Here is an 18,217-nt window from a genome sequence, read left to right on the forward strand (position 1 = left end):
AAAGGGGAAATTAGCATGTGTTAAAGACAGATTAACAAGTCGACTCTGATGAAAATAGAAAAATTAAAAATATATTTTAAAAGTGACATCTTTGAGGAAAAACGGGAATGACTATTTAAAATTCTGTGTGCCAAGAATAAGTGCAGGGGAGTTTCTGTATCTGTGAAATTCATTTTCAGGTAAAGAGGCTTCTCCACGTGCCCCAGGGAGCCGGCAGGTGCTCCACCCTCTCTTCTCTCCGGCTTGTGCAATGCCACCTTCTGGACGTGGCAACAACAGACTCACGGCTGTTTAAGCTCCACGTCCTCCTGGGCAAGGCTGCTCCTGGTAACCATGGAGACCAGAATGTGTTCCTGCAGAATGTTAAGTGGAGGAAGACAGGCTTTCACAGCATGAGGTGAGACCCTCCTGGGCTCTGTGTCTGCACAAGTCTCTGTCTGCACAAGCACATTTACCTGTCCAATCTGTTATTCAATTCATATCTTTGCAGCAACCCTAGAATAGGTAGTCGTGGTAAGACACAGAGAACCTGAGGTTGATTTCCTCTTTCAGTGAAGACTGAGCATCTAGCATGTCTCTGTTTGTGGTGTGGGAGATGCAGAGGGAAGCTTCATACCTAACACCTTCACACAGCTGGTACTTCCCAGCTGGGGCCTGAACCACCTCCTGGCACCTCTCCCTCCCAGGCTACACAGAGAACCCCCCTACCCTCTGCCCCTCCCAACCCCTCCTCAGGGGGTGGCGTACCCTTATTTCCCTGTCAGCACTGGAGCGCTTGACAAATGACACTGACTAGGTGGCCCAGGAAGAGGGCAACATTAGGCCCTGGATTCTTTTTGCTTTACAGATTGGGGGGGAGCTAACACTAATAATAACTGACACTGAAGGCTTACTGTGTACCAAGCCCTGTGCTAACATCTATATTCACAGTGTCTCTTTTAATTCTCTCAATAACCCTACGAGGTAGGCACCATTATCTGCATTTTAGAGATGAGAACACTGTGCACCGGAATGTTTGGTGGCTATGTCCTAGATTAGCGGTTCTCACACTTTAGCATGCTGCAGAAGCACCTGGAGAGTTTGATCCAGCACAGTGTGTAGGACCTCACCTTCAGAATGCGACTTAGAAATCTGGGAGGGGGCCCAGGAAGTTGCATTTCTGTAAGTTCCCAGGCAAGGCTGATGATGCTGGACCAAGAACTACACTTCGAGAACCTCTACCTGAGGCCATACTGCTGCCAAGGGCAGTGTTATGCCTTTAGAGCAATCCCTTTGGTTTCTAAAGCCTGCATTTTTAAACCACTGCACCTATTGCCTCAATATAAACTTTTCCCTGGAGATTCCCTGAACCCTGCCCTTGAAGAAGATGAATTGGGTGAGGTGGGCAGCTAGCTCTCTCTGTGCACCCTAATACACCCATAGCTTTCCCCCCACCTGGAAAGACTTGTCCCAGCCTCCCAGCTCTTTTTCCTGTGGCTCTGTTACCCCGTCAGGGATCTCTTCCTAACAGCACCGTTCCAACTTCCCCTTCACCCTCAATTCTGGAGCTGTCCTGGTCCTACCTAGAGGGTGAGAGGAGCAATGGCTACCATTTCCTTGCTTGGCTTCAGGGCAGTGTGGCTGCTGGCCTTGCTGTGATCCTGTTGCTGGGGGAGGAAGAAGAGGGAGGCTCCTTCACACTTCCAGGTCTGACCTTGGCTTCGTGCTCCTGACCAAATAGTGATCGAAGATCCTTCCCCAGGGTTCTCTGTGGAGAGACCGCTCTTGTGCTGATCTCCTGATCACTGGAATCTTGGTGGGTCCCTGCCTGCTTGGGGCAGCACCCTGTTATGCTAAGGCTGGAACTGCCCTGGACATGTTCACTCATCTGACATTCATCTCCCAGGGTATATGTCTAAGGTCAGAATCCCATCGTTGGAGACAGGCTTCCCTTCACCGCAGTCTCCGTTGGGTCCCTGGGCTGGTAGGCTGCAGGAAAAAGGTGACTTGTACCACATAAGTATTTAGTGGTGATCCCAGTGCCACCTCCCCACCAGAGCAAAGTCTTGGGGTGGGATTGGGGGCAGCGTGATCCTGTTGTACAGCAGAAAGCACTGTGTAGGGACAACACATTCCTGTTGTCCAGTGCCACCAAAAAGACTACTGTTTCATCTGTAATAACTCAAGCATTAGATGAAGCATATTGGAAGGCCAAGTGACTAATTTCTTCATTTTTAAAAAATTTAATCTATACTATATTTTTTCCATTACCATTTAGTCCCCTTATACCCTCCTCCCAGAGCAATCACCACACTGTTGTTCATGTCCATGAGTCCTTTTCCTTTTTGCTCAATCCATCCCTCCCAACAAACTGTCATCCTGCTCTCCATCTATGAGTCTGTCCCTATTTTCCTTGTTATTTCAGTTTGTCCATTAGATTTCACATGTGAGTGAAATCATATGGTATTTGTCTTTCTCTGACTGGCTTATTTCACCTAGCATAGTGTTCTCCAGGTCCATCCATACTGTAAAAGTTTCTTTTTCTTCACAGCTGAGTAGTATTCCATCATGTAAATGTCCCATAGCTATTTTATCCACTCATCTAGTGATGGACACTTGGGCTGCTTCTGTATCTTGGTGATTGTAAGTAATGCTGCAATGAACATAGGGATGCTTATGTTCTTTCGAATTAGTGTTTTGGGTTCCTTCATATATATTCCTGGAAGCAGGATCACTGGGTCAAAAGTTAGATTCTTTTGTAATTTTTTAAGGTAACTCCATACTGCTTTCCACAGTGGCTGTACCAGTCTGCATTCCCACCAACAGTGCAAAAGGGTTTCCCTTTCTCCACATTCTCGCCAGGACTAGTTGTTTGTAATTATTGATGATAGCCATTCTGACAGGTGTGAGATGGTATCTCATTGTGTTTTTAATTTGTATTTCTCTGATGATTAGTGATGTTGAGCATCTTTTCATATGTCTATGGGCCACCTGTATGTCTTCTTTGGAGAAGTGTCTATTCAGGTCCTTTGCCCATTTTTTAATTGGGTTGCTTGTTTTTGTGGTGTCGAGTTTTGTAGGTTCTTTCTAACTTTTGAATATGAACCTCTTATTAGATGTATTGGTGAATATGTTCACCCATTCTATGGGCTGTCTTTTTATTTTGTTGATGATTTCCTTTGCTGTGCAAAACCTTTTTAGTTTGATGTAGTCCCATTTGTTTATTTTTTCTTTTGTTTCCCTTGCCTGGGGAGAAATATCTGATAAAATATTGCTAAGAGCAATACCTGGGATTTTGCTGCCGATGTTTTCTTCTATAATTGTTACGGTTTCGGGTCTAACATTTCAGTCTCTGATCCATTTGAATTGATTCCTGTGTGTGGTGTAAGAAGGTGGTCTAGTTTCCTTTTTCAGCATGTATCTGTCCAGTTTTCCCAATACCGTTTACTGAATAAACTACCTTCAGCCTGTTATGTGGTCCCTTCCTCTATCTAATATTCAAGTCACTCATTTCTCTTTCTGGTCTTCAGACACCAGTGACAGTGGTGACCTCAGACTGCTGACAGGAAGGGTGGTTTTAGGGATTGGTGGCAGGAGGATAGGCCTCAATTCAGGGGACTCCTGAATAACTTTGGAAAGACTGACAGTTTCTCCTTGACTGGTGACACACCAAGCCCTCTGGTCCTTGCCCTCAATTCAGATTTGATTTCTGAGCTCTTGTCTTCGTTGAACACCATCCCCCCACCACCCTACCCACAAATTCTCTCCATTTGCTGGGCCACTTTTCGAGCAGCACATGGACACAGGGCCTAGGGCAGCTCTGGCACAGTCTGACGGGGAGCAATAAGAAGCCAAAGGCTGCCACATGATCCTGGGGGCTGCCAGTGCCTTTCCAGGTCCCCCTGGGTCACCAGAGCCCTGGTTTTCTGCATTTGTTCTGAAATTAAAATCTTAAGCTACGCCAGCCAAACCTCAACCCTGGAAAGGAGGAGGCAGGCAGGGAGAGGGGAGGTGGGGTGTGGGGCGCTGCAGAACAGTGGTGGGAGCTGAGGACTGTTTCTTACGCCAGGCTCCAGAGGTGCAGAAAGAGGAGGAAATGTGGTGGGAGGAGGACAAAGACGCTGGAAGCCCTGGAGGCTCCAGCAGTTGAGCGGAAGAGGCCTCTGGTAGCCTCAGCTGGGCTGGGCCCACTCTCCCTTTGGAATAAATTCATGCTAATAGGTACCATTATCAGATGGGTTTGGGATCTGATAGGCCTCAGGGTGGGAAGGGCAGAAGGTCTGGGGCCCCTGAAGAGGTGGGGAGTGAAGTCATTTGACATTCAACTCTCCAGTGACCATCCTCTCCTCACCACAGATAGGACGTGGGCCCGAGTTCGTCCTGACAAGGCTGCAGGGGCCCCTTTTCCAGCAGTCTGAACAGGCTGGCACCTGCACTTTGTGTGTCTTTGGGAAAGTTGTGTAACCGCTCTGAGACTCATTTTCTTTTCTGCAGAGTTGGGTGTAGTCATGCCTCACGGGTTAAGAGAACGAAACTGCACAGTGGGAAAGGACCTGGCAGAGTGTGTGCCATCAGGACTTGACCGCTACTTCTTGGGCCTGGCCTCCTCCTCTCCTTTGTCTAGCTCCAGGTAGTTAGAGGTCAGGTTGCTCCATGGGGCTCTCTGCCACAGCTTCGGGGCCAGGAGCCTCGTCCCTAGCCATGGTGGCCTCTCTCAGCCTTTGGCTGGTTGTGTCTGGTCCTCAGGTTTCTCCCCGGGGCTCTCAAGCAGGAGGCTGGACACTGAGCCATAGACTCCTTGGGAATGCTCAAGGTTAACATCTCCCAGACTGGAAAGAGGGAGAAGGGACCTGCTTCTGCCTCTCTGCAGGGTAGGAACTGGCTCAGGACTCTGTCTTGATTCAGCCAGCTAGTGTCTCCTGCTTCAAGGTTACATTCTTTCTAGACCCAGGGCCATACAGAGGGGGCATGGAGAGTGCTCTGGGGCCCTCAAGCTTTGTCCTGGCTCTGACAAGGCAGGGACTGAGATTGCTGGAAAAAAAAGGAAGGGCTTGTTTTTTGAAGGTGATGGGGGAGGAGTTAAAGAAGACCCCGTGACTCCCTGCACAGTTTTGCTCAACTCAGGCCCTGATAGTCTGTACTCTTGTGCAGACCAAGACTAGGTTGTCAGTCCTGAGCCAGAGCGAATCCAGGGATTCTTAGCTATTGGGAAGACCTTTTGTCTGGCAGGGTATGTGTCCCATTGAGCTTCATATATAGGAAACCCACCAAGAGAGATGAGTTTCTCTGTGAGAGATGGAGAAAAGCCCTCAGCTAGAGGATAAACCAGAAGGACCTAACAAGATAGATTTGTTCCAAAAGCAGACATAGCTCTCCTGGCAAATTAACAAAAGATTCGAGATTCAAGTTTTTATCAGATTCTCTCCTATGGCATTCTTCATGAAGTTTTACACATGGTAGTTGCTGAGTTAATGAGAGCGTAAAAGGCACAGCGAGAGGAGAAGGGAAAACACTGGGAGAAAGCACCTGTGCAGGGAACAGGCCCACATGCAGCCCGGGCGGCAGGGCAGGTGGAAAGCTCTGTAAACCCCAGGCAGCTGGGTGGCAGGAGGCCCCGTATATGCACAGTGTTCTGGTCTTCGTGGGTCAGGTGTCCATGCGCATGATCCAGGATTATCTGGCTTTTGGGTTTGCCCCATGGCATTATACTAGTAGTTCATGCTTAGGGTGTGGCTGACTCTGACCTACAGCTTTCCTCCTTTAATTCTTGTACCCAGCCAGTTGAACACCGGCCTGTATTTGTGGGGTTTGACCTTCCACCCCGATTTATAGCAATATTGTTCAAAGAATGGAAGGATCGCCTTGGCCCCTCTGCAGTTTCTTCCTCATGCAGCAGTCACAGTAAACCTTTCATAGTGAAAGTCAAACGTGTCACTTCTCTGCTCCATCGTCAGAGCAACAGCTCAAGTCCACATCATGGTCTGGGAGCCCGGCCCTCTCTTACTCAGTTCCTACCTTCCCCCTCGGTCTGTCCACTCTAGCTACACTGGCCTCCTTGCTGTTGTCTGAGCTACACTAAACAGCCTCCTACCTTACTTTTCCCGCCTCCTGGAACATTCTTCATTTCCTCACTTTCTTCAGGCCTCTCTGCCTTTCTAACCTGGCCCTTTGTATGAAACAGGCCCCCCATCACACACTCCCTGGCCCCCTCACCTGGCTGTATTTTTCTTTGGAGCACTTGTCAGCACCTGTCCTTTTATGTGTTCCTTATTGATTACCTGCCCCCCCACCAGCCCCCAGCAATGCATGGTAAGTTCCTTGAAGGCACAGACTTTTGTTTTACTCACTTCTGTATCTCCAACACCTAGAGCAGTGCCTGGCACATAAAAGGTGCTGAATAAACATTGGCTGAATTAAGTCATGAAGACTTTGAAAACACCTACAGCCCTCTGCACCTGTAGTGACAGCCCTTACAGAGGTGTCCCTGGCTGTTGTGCTGTGGTCAGCCCTCTGCAGGGTTGAAGAGGCCACTGGCAGTAATCCTCTTATGCTTGCCTACCTGTGAGGGTCGAGTCCATCACGAGGTTATCTGCAGGAGCAGGGACCCTCAGCTGGATGCCCAGATGTGTTCTGTCATCAGAGACAGGGCTGTGAGGGTGCAGTGTGGGTGGGGTTATTGGAGGAGGGAAGGTGGCTGTTCCATGCATTTGCCAGAGGGGAAGTGATCAACAGTCCTGAATGGGCACCACTGGGGTAAGGGGCCCAAGAGGCACCATGTCAGACCCTGCCCATGAGCTGCCCTTCCGTGAGCTGCTCTTGCAAGAGGAGGCTGCATCTGGCTCCAGCTCACTCCTAGCCTTGCCATCCCTGGAGGCTGCCTCTGGAAGGTCACAGGGTTCTTCCTGGCTCTCTAATCCTTAGCTTCTTCCCAGGCTGCCTCCCATCCCAGCAGCGACTGCTGCTCACCGCATGCTCCTTCTCCAACCTCTTTCCCCTTCAGTTTCAAGATGTTCCTGGTTTGCCTTCCACCTCTCTGCCTCCTTCTTTCAGCTTCCTTTTCCTCTTTTTACCCCTAAAATGGAAGGATTTCCCTGTCAGTCTGGGTCCAGCCAGCAGAAGGAGTCAATGTGAGGCATTCCAAACAGAGTGGGTGCATGCAGGAAATAGGACAGCAGATATGGTAACTGCATGAAACACTGCTACCCTGAGGCTGGAGGAACAGAGAGAGGACAGAGTGTCGCCGGAGCCTCTGGGCTCAGGAGCAACCTCCCATGACTCCTATTCAGACCTCTGTGTGGGGGTGCATTGTGGCTGGTGCTGGGGCCTCTGGGGTGGGCACTGTATGACTGGTGCTGGGGTCTCCGAAGAGGGGAAGGTCAGCCTAAAGAACCAGAGCCTGGCCAACTGCAGCCCGAAGGCCACGTCCAGCTTGGCCTTCTGTATAGACTGCGAGCTAACAATGTTATTTTTACATTTTCAAATGGTTGAAAAAAATGTTATGACACATAAAAATTATTTTTAAAAATCCAGACTTCAGTGTTTATAAATAAAGTTTTATTGGAACACAGTCGCGCTTGTTCCTTATGTATTGTTTGTGGCTGCTTTCATTCTACAGTGGCAGAGCTGAGTAGTTGTAACAGAGATCATATAGTCTGCAGCCTAAACTAATTAATATCTGACCCTTTACAGAAATAGTTTGCTGAGCCCTGGGCTAGAACCACCCTGGAGGGACATTGACAGGAGCCATAAACAGGACGGCAGTTTCTTCTTTTACCTGACTTCCTACCAATCACATCAGTACCTTTCACTAGTAGAATTTAATAAGAAGCCAGCTGGCAAGAATCTGGGAAAAGTTGTTTGCAGACTTTCAACCCCAGCATCACAGAACAGTGTGGCCAAGGTCCTAAGAGACAATAGGTAAATAACAGCACAGTTTTCAAGCATTTTACTTCAGTCTTCTCTTCTGCCTGTGGGTCCCACCCCAACCCTTAGCAATGCTATCTGCATCTGTGGACAACGCCCAGATCCATAGCCCCACGTGGGACTTCTCAGTTTTGCATTTCTAACTGCCTGCTGGTAAGTCCAATTAGAAGCTTTCTTTCCCTTCATCTCTAAATCACTATGTCCAGTAGGTGGAATTCATATTTCCTTTCAAACTCCTTCCTGTTCCCCATTTTGGTTGCTGACACCAACATTCTTCCACAGAATAGGCTGGAACCCAGCACTGACCTCCCTCTCTCTTTCTGGCTTCCCACATCAAAACAATTAGAAAGAGTGAATCTTTCTTTGCAAGATTTTGCAACTGTCCCCTCCTTTCCCTTCCCAGAAGCACCGCTTGGGGTTGGGCCATCATTACCTCTCGCCTAAACACAGCATTTACCTAAAATGGTCATATAGGATTAAAAGAATTAACATTTACAGAGTGCTTAGAATAGTTGATAGCACACAGTAAAAGTAATTACTAGTATTATAGAAATATACAAACAAGTAGGAAAGCCCTGGCTCAGTAGCTCAGTTGGTTAGAGTATCATCCCAGTATGCCAAGGTTGCAGGTTCAGTCCTCATTCAGGGAACATGTAAGAAGCAGCTAATGAATGAATGACGTGAAAGAACAAATTGATGTTTCTCTCTCTCTTTGAAATCAATTTTCAAAAATTAAAAAATCAAATAAGGCAACATTGAACTTTACATTAGATAAGTGGTTCACCTCCCTAATCATTAACCATTGTGAAAGGAAGGCAGGAAAGGAAAGGAAGGGAAGGGAAGGGAAGGGAAGGGAAGGGAAGGGAAGGGAAGGGAAGGGAAGGGAAGGGAAGGGAAGGGAAGGGAAGGGAAGGGAAGGAAAAAGAAAAAAGGAAAGGAAAGGAAAGGAAATGAAAGGAAAGGAAAGAGGGAAAGAAAGAAAATCAAGACCTGTCCCCCCTGGAGTATCCTAAGTAGATTTGACCAATTCTACATAACCTATTAAAAAAAAAAGGAAAAGGAGGGAAATTTTCCAATTCATCTTATGAAGCTAATATTTCCCTGATACTAAACACAGAAAAAGAGTACAAAAAGGAAAATAAAAAGGAATCCACAACTGCCCAATACTTCATGAATATAGTCACAAAAAAACTTAACAAAATTCTGGCTGGCATAGCTCAGTGTATTGAGCAAGGGCCTGTGAATCAGAGGGTCGCTGGTTCGATTCCCAGTCAGTATACATGCCTGGGTTGTGGACATGCAAGAGGCAACCACACATTGATGTTTCTCTTCCTCTCTCTCGCCCTCCCTTCCCTCTCTCTAGAAATAAATAAAATGTTAAAAATATTTTTTAAAACGTAACAAAATATTAGCAAATATGAGGGGGGACCCAAAACCCAGAATTTATTCATTTAAAAAAATTTGTATTTATTCTTACATGTCTAAACTTCAGTAACCTTCAAAGTACTCTCCATTTGATGGAGTACATCTATTGAGACCTTTTTCCCACTGCTCAGAACAGGTTTTGAACTTGTTGATTTTGATGCCTTTTAGTATTTCTTCCATTTTTTGTTTCATCTCTTCCTTATGGGCAAAGCTCTTCCCTGTGAGTACTTTTTTATTGGGAAAACAAACAAACAAAAAGTTTCTGGGGGCAAGAAAGGGTGAATAGGGAGGGTGGGGCACAAGGGTCAGGCTGTTTTTGGTCAAAAACTGCTGAACACTCTGCGTGGTGTGGGCAGGTGTGCTTGTAAATCACCCGTCATGAAGTGAGCGAATGCTCCTAAAAAAAATTTCACTGAAGCTGAATGCAGCCTCTCACAACAATGCCAGCTGATACACTGATACAGGCGGGTTTCTAGAACACTCACCAAGTGGGGAGGTCTGTATTACAAGGGGCCCACCCTCCAGAAGATGATTCCAGATTTTGGGGGTCTCCTCTCACAGAATTCAGCAGTATATAAAAGTCGTTATCATCATCAACCAAGGAGTCAAGGCTCATTCAATATTAAAAACTCAATCCGTGTAATTTACCATATTAATAGACTGATAAAAATTCTTTAATGTTTTCTTCTAAAAGTTTTATAATTTTATGTTTTACCTTTAAATCTGTGCTCCATTTTGAGTTAATTTTTGTATATGTGTGAAGTTCAGGGGCAGGCTAACTTAATCCTTGCACCTAGACCTGGAAACTCCGGAAGCAGCCAGGGATACTGAGAGGGAGGGAGTGAAGGAGGGAGCATCGAGGGTGAGCAGAGTCCTGGGAATGACTGTATATTGTATTGTGAAATACACACCTTTCTGGTGTTTAGAAAAACAATTTATGACGCAGCCACAGTTTGTTGAGTCAATATCTAGGATCAATAGAATGTATGCTTACGAAAGAGGAGATCGGGGGTACAGGCTCATCAGTATGCAGCTTTGGAGGACATGCCCTCAATCTTTCCATTAACGACTTCTAATTTCCAGGAGCCTGACTTGTACTCAACTCGGGAGGATTTGGGTGTAGATAGGGATTGCTAGAGGAGAAAGTCGGATCTTTTCTTCCCTGGTGGGGATGGCAAGAAGTGGTAGCTGTGTGGGGAGCATTGCTCTCTTGAGTAATTTCCCCCGGGGCAGGAACTGGGTGACGGGAATCTGAGCGGAGCTGCGTCAAGGGGCCTGGCCATCTGTCCTGGCTGTCCTTTGGGGCCATCGCAAGTTTACTGCTCTGACTTGTAGGTTGCGGAGTGCGCTTCTCGGATCTGAGAGGCCGAGGGTGGGAAGGCCGGTGGGGAGTGGCTTCAGGAATTCTCAGGCAGATACAGGCTGGGCTTAAAACTTGAGTGGAAAGGAAACCCCTTCCTACAAAGGCCTCCAAGCAGTTTGAGGCAATGGCACCAGATTCTCTTCTCTGGCCTTTTGGGGGGCAAGAGACCGCATCTTCCCGGCATCCCCTGTGGCCCAGGGGGTGAGACTGGGACTGCGCTCTCTCCGTGCTCCAGCATGGGGTTTCCAGAAGCGCAGCGTCCAGCCATGTGATGAAAGGGAAGAGAAAGGGGAAAGGGAGTTGCCCTCTGATCAGCGCTTGGTGTGCACCTGGCATGCTCGCTCGTGCTTCCTGGATGTTACCTGACTGGAGCCCTGCAATAATGCCGGGCGGTGTCATCGCCTCCTTTGACAAGAGGAAATTGATGTGCTGCTGAGAGCCTGAATGTTCATTCTGTCAAGTGTTCTGTTCGCTTGTGCCAGCATCTCCGTTCTGATTCTGCAGGCCTTGCCATAGTGTGTCTGGCACAGCCTTTCCAACCAGGCTTTCTACTGAAAGTGACAAACCCAGGGATTTCCAAATTTGTCTGCACCCAGTGTCAGGGGCTGTCACCCTGTCCTTTGTCCTTTATCCTGAATCAGAGCCACCTGTGGTAACCACTGACTCCCCCGATTTAGAATGTTTCCCTTGGTTAAAAAGATTTTCTTACACTGTGCACAAAGAGATACATACAGAGATGCTTATTACAAGATTGCTTATCAGGAAAAAAGGAATAATCTAAATGCCCGCTGATAGGGGGACAGCTAAATAAAAAAACATTCTCAAACTTTCTTGTCTCAGGGCCTCACAGATTCCTAAAAGTTATTGAGGATTCCAAAGAGATTTTCTTTTTAAAATGGGAGTTATATCTGTCAATATTTACTATAATAGAAATTAAAACTAGGAATGAAAAAATATGATTTACTTATTAAAAATAATAAACCCATTATATGCTCACATAAATAACATTTTCCCGCTTTATTGAGGTGTAATTGACAAGTGGAATTGTATATTTAAAGTGTACAAGGTGATGATTTCATATATTTATACATTGTGAAAGGATTCCTCTCATTGAGTTTATTAACATATTCATCATTTCACATATTTACTTTTTAAATTTTACTTGGTGAGAACATCTAGGTTTTACTCTCTCAGCAAATTTCAATGATTCCATATAGTGTTATCAGCTACAGTCGCCTTGTTTTACGTATGTTAGACCCTCAGAACTTGTTTGCCTTATAATTGAGAGTTTGTACCTTTTACCAACCTCTCCCTATTTCCAACTCCCTACCCCCAGCCTCTGGAAACCACCTTTTTTCTTCTCTGTGTCTATGAGTTCAATGTTCTCCCCCTTTAGATTCCACATATAAGTGATACCATATATTATTTATCTTTCTCAGTCTGCCTTATTTCATCTGTCATACTGCCCTCCTTGTTTATCCATGTTGTAAGCAAATGACAGTAGTGCCTTTTTTAAGGATGAAATATTGTGTGTATGTCTCTGTGTGTATGTAGCACATATACACATTTATATCCCTTTTTCTTTTAAAAAATATTTATTTATTTATTTATTTATTTATTTATTTTTAGAGAGAGAAGAAGGGAGGGAGACAGAGAGGGAGAGAAAGATCAATCGGTTGCCTCTCACATACCCCCAACTGGGGACCTAGCCCCAAACCCAGGCATGTGCCCTGACCAGGAATCGAACTGGTGACCTTTAGGTTTCTGGGAAGATGCCCAGCCCACTGAGCTATACTATGCAGGGCTATATCTCATTTTCTTGATCCATTCATCCATTGACAAACACTTGGGTAATTTCCATATTTCAACTATTGTGAATAATGCTACAATGAACTTGGGAGAGCAGATATCTCTTCAAAATAATGGTTTTACTTCATTTAGATATTTACCAGAAGTGGAATTGCTGGATCATATGGTAGTTCTATTTTTAATTTCTTGAGGAAACTCCATGCTGTTTTTCATAGTGGCTGTACCAGTTTACATTTCTACATAAATGCCATTTAAATAAAAATAATCATATTTCCTAAAATAAAAATATTAGTGAGAAAAGGGACATTGTTGTATATTAAAAAATTCTCTCTAATGTCAGGCTTAATGGAAGACAGCTGGAATCTCATGCATGCTTCTGCATTTAATCTGTTACAATAATGCTGTTTGAATGGAAGTATATATAGGAAGAATGTCTGGCCTGGTACAGATATGTAACTAGAAAATAGAGGAGTATTAGCTTTTTCAGATGATTGTGAGTATTTTTTGACAACAAAATGGTAGTTTTTTGTTTTAAAAAAGCATTTTTTAATTTACTGATTTTTAGCGGGGAGAGAGAGAGAAAGAGGGAAATACCGATTTGTTGTTCTGCTTCTCCACGTAATCATTGGTTGATTCCTGTATGTGCCCTGACCAGGGATCAAACCCTCACCCTTGGAACATCAGAACAGTGCTCTAACTAGCTGAGCTACCCTGCCAGGGCAAAAGGGCAGTTTCTTTAAAAAATTTTTTTTTCAATTATAGTTGACTTATAATATTAGAGTAGTTTCCTGTGTACAGCACAGTGGTTAATATAACTTACAAAGTGAGCCCCCAGTAAGTCTAGTACCCATCTGACACCACACAGAGCTGTTACAATATTGCTGACTATATTCCCTATGCTGTACTTTGCATGCCTGCAAAATGGTGCTTTCTTAAAATGAAGTTCCACTGTAGAATCTGAAACCATATCAGTAATTCTTTTTTGTGCTCTGTTATATTAGAATTCTTTTGGTCTATCTTGCACTTTGAGTGGATCTTTCATCCATGTATGATTTTGTAACATCACGCATTGGCCATCTGGAAAATGTTGGTTCATTCAGATACACAGGTCCTCCAAATGTGGACACACTCCATTATAAAAAATGCACTTATTAATATCAACATTGTTCTGATTGGGAAAATCTTACAGTGTCAGTCAGTTGTCAAACTCAAGAAGGCAGATACAGATTTTCCACAATTCTAATTTGTGCTGGAAAGTTCAAATTTTAACAGTGGCAGCAAATATTGTCAATTATTTTCCTTCAAGTGACAGTCTCCTTTGTTCTTTTTGAGAAAATATCTGCCACATACCCAAATCTGAATAATCATAGTTTGTCTGTCAGTCATTCTTTCCAGCGAGAACAGTGTCACATAAAAAGGCAGGTAGTTCAGCTCGCATCCCAAACAATTGCACCAGGGCTTTTTCTTGAGACACCTTTGTTCTCCAGCAGAAATGTTTTATGTTTACTTGCTATTTCTTTGCAAAGAGCGTTAAAAAGATGTGTTCTCAAGGATCAAGATTTAATGAAATAATCTTAAATAAAACTGGCTATTTTTTTTTAAAGCAGCAGGTGTGTGACAGTGAAGAATGTAATGACTGCTTGAACAGTTTGGGGCTGCTGTCTTTTTTGTGCTAAACACCAGCAGCTTTACTCAGGATTGTTTTTTGTGTCTTCAGTGGAAATATCAAAATCGCTATTTCAGAAGAAACCATAAGATTCTCTTTCTCCTTCTCCTCTTCCTTCTTCTTGGAGTATTTATGCCATTTATATTTAAAGTAATTATTGACTGCTTTTTCTGCATGTATTGATATGATAAGTAGATGAGCTGATAAAACAACTATGAGATATTCACACAAAGGAATACTAGTTGGCATAGAAAAGAAGAAAATTTTACCCTTTGCAACAGTATGGATGGATGTGGAAAACAATATGCAAGTGAAATAAGCCAGTCAGAGAAACACAAATGCCATATGATCTCACTCATATGTGGAATCTAATGAACAAACTAAACTAACAAGGAAAATGGGGGCAGACTCATAGATAGAGAGAAAGATGACAGCTATTGGTGGGGGGAGGTGAGGGAGTGGAGGGACTGAGCAAAAAGGAAAAAGGACTCATGGACATGGACAACAGTGTGGTGGTTGCTGGGGTAAGGGGGATATATGGAGACTAAATGATAATGGGAAAATACAATAAATTTTTAAAAAAATGATTATTAATAGTTATGTATTTATTGCCACTTTATTCTTTTAACTATGTTCCTCTGTCTTTTTCTTCTTCTTATTGGAGCATTTAAACCACTTACATTTAAAGTGAGAAATCATGATATTCGAAAAAGTTAGTCAACACTGAAAATTTAACCACCACCTGTGTTTGTGGCTATGTATTCACAAGAAAGAATATCTTTAACAATTAGTTGGTGCTGACACAGGCTAAATACAAGAAGACAGCATAATTTCCCATGTATGTTGTTTCATTCATCTGTGAGCCCAAAGTGCAATTCTTCAGACAAGTGATTAGCTCAGTCTTCGTGCCTGCAGCTGGTGCTTGAACAGGACGAGTGCCTGTGCTGGGCACAGAGGCAGTGCTCAGGATTCCTTCCCCTGCCTTTTCTTCCAGCAGGCAGGCAGCTGTGTCAGCGGGCAAGGCTTTATCTTCTCAGCTATTGTGTGCCCTCCCCGAAAATGCATCCGGTAACTTACCTTGCAAGATATGTCAGTCACCTTTTCATTCCTACTTAGAAAAGCTTTAAGAAATAGGTTTTAGCTTTGAAAGAGCTCATCCTATGTACATTTAAAATATGCAGTTACTTTTTCTCTAATCTCTGAATGATTGATCTCAAAATGATGCTACAACTACTTAGTGTTATAATACCATTCAAAATGTTCTGTTGCATAAGACATACTAAGATAAACTATTAATATTGACATAGTTAAGTGAAATGTAGATTTCATCATATTTTTGTTTCTTATCTAGTTTTGCACAGTTTCTTTGGAGTATATTCCTCATTGTCACTAGTCAGAGAACTCTCTGATATGTCAGTTTTGTCTTTTCCAGTATTTATAGACATGGATGCTGCAGTTGTGGGTGAAGGAAGCAACTCTTCTATTTTTCTTAAGCTAGCAGTGAATCCTTGAATATAAAAAGAAAAAATACTGTTAAATTTTCTTATGTGCTAGAATAAAATATTACTAAATCTTAAAATACCAATTTTTAAAAAGATTTTATTGACTTGTTTTTAGAGAGATGGGAAGGGAGGGAAAGAGGGAGAGAAACATCAGCGTGTGGTAGCTTCTTACATGCCCCCAACTGGGGTCCTGGCCTGCAACCCAGGCATGCGCCCTGACTAGGAATTGAACCGGCAACCCTTTGGTTCACAGATCGGCACTCAATCCACTGAGCCACACCAGCCAGGGCCCAGTTTTTGATAAATCACAAAATTTAGAAAGATTTTGAAAAATATTAAAACAGTATTATTGAAAAATAAGATAAAGCATGTATAATATATTGTGTTTCCATGTAGATACAAGGAAAACTTCAGAATTTTAAAATAACAGTTTATTGGACAACAATACTGAAATTACAGCAAGTATAATTGAATATATCCAGAAAGAGCACAGTAGAAGTCTGAGAACAGACTTAATCTCTTGAAAAAGCATACATTTATACCCTAAACCTACTTCTTCAGGACATTTTGGAAAACGTAAGAAATATACATACACATTCCATTAGCTGTCCGAGCAGTGACATCATCACGCATCATGGAGTCTCTGGAAAATTCCACTGCAGATTGTGAGAGTGAGGGCAAAGCAATGTCTTCACTATCATTGTGACAGGAATTTTTACCTTACGGACTCCTTGAAAGTATCCACCAAGGGTTCCCAGACCATGCTTTGAGAACTGCTGCACGACAGTAATGTGTGTTCTGTGAAATATGCTGCAGCTTTGTTAAAAAATGAGGTAGCTCTGAATGAACTATATGTGACAAGCTGTGGAGCAACGGCCCAGTGTTTACAGTGTAATACACACAAACACAGAAAACAAATTTACATGCTCTATACTTACATATATGTGTGCAAATGCCTCGAAAATTCTAGAACATGCTATTAATTGTGGTTAATTTTAGAAAAGGCATTTGATAGCTTAATAATGGAGAACATTGGCCTTATTTGTATTTTTAAAAAACGGTCACAAGGAGATTATATATATGTATTACTGGTGTCATTTAAATAAATAATTTGTTTTCATCTTTCTCCTGGGTGATGTGCAAAATTTATTCAATTTTGATTTTTTTCAGATCGATTAATAAGCTGCGCTGTCACTGTCCTATGGAGAATCACCCCCACTAGGGTGGAAGGGTATGAGCACAGTTGCCAGACAAAATAAAGGATGCCCAGGTAAGTCTGAACTTCAAATAAACCAAAAATCAGTGTTTTAGTGTAAGTGTGTTCCGTGCAGTATTTGGGAATACTTAGAGTAGAAAATTGTTGTTTACCTGAAATTCAAATTTAGCAAATTAAGAGGAAAAACCCGGGGTGCCCAGATGCTGGGGCAAAGCATCCTGTCAAGCTGACTCTTCTGAGAGATGCCTCTGCAGCTTGTCAAGGCCGTGAGATGCGGTGGTGGGAGGGATGAGCGGGGAGTGAATTGAAGGGAGGTTATAAAATGTTGCAATGGAAATTTTTGTTTTTCTTTTAAAACAGGCATAAGGCTTTCACAAAATGTAGTCTTTGAAGTTGGACTCGCATGAATCTCCTGTGAGCCACCATGGGGCTGGTGACATTTCCCGTGCTTCCGGGCTCTAGCCAGGTCCCTGTCTTCCTACTACGTCACCCCAGGGCTACCGAATGCCATAGCTCCCAAGGCCTTTCCTTGAGAGCTTGTTTGGAGGTTGGAGCAGGGAAGTGCAGCTACTCGTACACCCTTGACGGAAGACCGGTCTTCTCCTCTATTTGGGAAGGCCGTCCTCTTGGACCTAAGGGTTTTCCTCGAGGAGGTAAAAGGTCACTGCCAAAACTTTCTTCTCCATCATCTCTTTTTTTTCCTCTCCAGAGAAATGTAGATATACCACTTTCCTTATTTCTACATTCCCCCACTTTTTGTCTTAAGTTTCACTATGTCAGGCTATGGTCAATATCTTCCTCAAATGTATTGTACGAACTTTAGGTTTTTCCCTTTTTTCCCTCTCCTTTTCAGATTTTGTCCACAGAGAAATCTCTCTTGCTTCCCTCATCTCCCCACTTTGTGAGCCAACCGACCTTCCAAACGACCAGGCAAACAACTCCTGAACAAACTGACTAAATTGTGTCTTAGTCTGCTCGGGCAGCTATGCCAAGTTGCCATAGACTTGGTGGCTTCAACCACAAACATTTATTTCTCACAGTTCCGGAGGCAGAAGCCCAATGTTCAGGCACCGGCAGATTTGGAGTCTGCTGAGGGCCAGCTTCCTGATTCACAGACTGCTGTCTTCTTGCTGTGTCCTCACTTTGGCAGGGGGCAAAACACCTCTCTGGAGTCTCTTTTATAAAAGCATTAACTCCACTTAACAAGGACTGCATCCTCCTAACCTAAGCCCTTGCCAAAGGCCCCGCCTCCAAATACCAGCACATGGGGAGAGGGTAGCTTTCAATGATATGAATTTTAGGGGGATACCACCATCCCAGAAACAAAGAGTAGA

Source organism: Phyllostomus hastatus, unplaced genomic scaffold, assembly GCF_019186645.2.
Source record: "Phyllostomus hastatus isolate PE091 unplaced genomic scaffold, TTU_PhHast_1.1 phas_contig_348, whole genome shotgun sequence".
NCBI lineage: Eukaryota > Metazoa > Chordata > Mammalia > Chiroptera > Phyllostomidae > Phyllostomus > Phyllostomus hastatus.